Here is a 2561-nt window from a genome sequence, read left to right as displayed (position 1 = left end):
AAAAAAAAAAAAAAAAAAAAAAAAAAAAAAATCACTGAAAGCTATAATTGCCAGTTTCAGCTATGCCGATGCCACAGCAACAGATACGTACCCTGAATGGGTTGGTAACCTTGCACGTATTTTGGTATAAGATTTTTATCTGGTATTTCCTGCTAGAAATACATACTGTTGCTGATGAGTCCCCTGATGAAAAGTAGGGATCCGCTCATAATTTTGTAAAACAGTTGGTACTGTCATGTTGTGGGAATGCTGTAGATTTGCAGACGGAATAATACAGTTTCTTTTACTTGCCTGGGTATGTATTTGTTTGAACATCCACATACAGGCTTAAAAAAAAAAAAAAAAAAGTATTATTAAATCCTTTACTGTATGGACCACAAAAATACAAAGTTGTTTCACAAAACAGTTTCTTGTCCATGCCAATAAAGATGGAGTGCGGTTTAAATTTAAAAGCAGATGTGCTGTAGATCCATTTAATACTAACTTGAGCCAGAACTCTTTCAAAAGACTATGATTCATCAATGAACAGAACAATTTCCATGTCTAAAGCTCTTTTTTATTGTATCTCTAAGTACTTCACAATCAGTGGAGGACTGTCATTTTCCAACCCACTTGATGTCATGAGCTAAGTGACTAACCTATTTGAAGTGTTTAGTGTACAGCTTGGAAAACAGAAAGATCCAGAGAAAAGGCAAAAAATTAGCATCCCGAGGAGTCCGAAAAGCTCGTGTAAAGATGAAGATTCAAACAATCTCCATTCTGGTCTTCTGAAGAATACCCAAAGGTCTACGAGCAAGGATTTTTACTAAATTTGTGGATGATGATACATCTGATAGTGACTTTTCCCTAAAAAGAAAGTTTTATCATGTGAGAAAAGATGGCTTTTAGGCTGCGTGAAACTTTGGAAGAGTCTTTGGAGCATTGTATGTGAAGAGATAGAAACAAATTGAAACCAGGATAAAATGTAAGCTGAATTTACCATGCGTAGATAATGCCAGAAGAACCTGATACTTTTTTCTAGAACTATAAGAGATTTTACAGGAAAAGTGATGCACATTTAATCTAGATGAGTGTGGGTATAGCAGCTGATGAAACGCCATGGAGATGCCACCAGAACTCTGTGGTACAAAGACATCAGGTAAAGGGGAGATGACAACAGGCAGCAGATACAGAAGTCACTGGTGGAGTTCCCTAAGAAATATGACTCAGGTCTCATCTCATCTCATGTTTTATTTTATGAGCTGGCATAAAATAAATCTATGTTAATTCAAATTCCCAATGAGATGAAGCTATTACCAGAAGAATCAGAACTTTATATCCCAAAAGATGCATGACCTCGAAGACTGGGATTAAAAGAAAGCTTAAAGGATTTTAACAGAAGAATATGTAAGATTGAATACTTGGAGACTGACCATAGGTGTTTCTGTTGAGAGTTGTGGGTTTACCTGTTGGAAATGAGTGAGAAAGAACAGTGGTGTAGTGCAGCTGGTAACAGGGTGACTGTGAAATGCTGGCGTGATGCCAGCAATGAGGAAGCTGAATGCAATAGCCAAAACCTATTGCCAGTAGACTCGAGATAATTTAATGCTCTGTTATAAGAAATTGAAGAGATCTCATGTGAAATACAGTGTTCAAATCTCTCCATTCATGGTCAAGAAAACCTGTGTCTTGGAACAGGTGTAAAGGAAAGAGTGTCTTGATCAGGGAACCCTCTTGTGGGATGAAAGAGTGAAAGACAATCAGCCTTGATATGTCAAGTAAAGGAAAGGCCAGGAAGAGATGTGATTGTCTTCTGTCAGTACCACAGTGAAACAAATTCCAGTGAAAGTAAAGATCTTTTGAAGTTAAAAAACAATCTTGGAGCAAGAATGATTGGATTTAACTGTAAGTACCTTTGAACTGACATACCATAAAACTGGTGAAATTTTGGAAAAGTATTTTAAGAGGAGAGAGAAAAAGTGGTTTCACAACTACCATGTGGGGTTCAACTGCAGCTTTTATCTCTCACCTGTACACAGAAGGTCTTTCTGAGAAAAGTACTATTACATATTTTTAGGAACTTCTGGCTAAACGCTTATCTCTGAGCCTGCAGAGCAATGTGACAGTGATTTCTGTTTTGGCAGTTTACAACATGGAAAATAATGGCACGTCCACAACATTTCTTTTCCCCTCTTATAGCCGGGCATGATGAGAAAACTCCTCTCATGAGCCCAGGAGATGGCCACACATGCTGCTGAGTTCCTGTGTGGCTCATCCTCATCGATGCTCCCTGGTTGACATCTCCTCTCTAAACTGTTCAGGAAGTTCAGATGTTTATACCACTAACCGGCACCGATAATTTAAAAATGCTTCTCTACTGTTAGGATCTTGCAAATTCAGACACTTTTTAATTAAAAAAAAAAAAAAAAAATATTGGCTACATATGCCCTCTTAGACGCTAGAAAAAAAACTATATATTGTTTCACTTATGCTCAGCTCCCAGTTTCTGTATGGAGGCAGAGTGATTCCACAGCCTAATCTTCTAATTGAGTTTTATTACTAAATTACTTCCCCCCCCCCCC

Source organism: Athene cunicularia (assembly GCF_003259725.1).
Source record: "Athene cunicularia isolate RWA chromosome 4 unlocalized genomic scaffold, athCun1 chr4_part1, whole genome shotgun sequence".
In the NCBI taxonomy this organism is placed as follows: domain Eukaryota; kingdom Metazoa; phylum Chordata; class Aves; order Strigiformes; family Strigidae; genus Athene; species Athene cunicularia.
Note: the sequence above shows the minus strand (reverse complement) of the source record.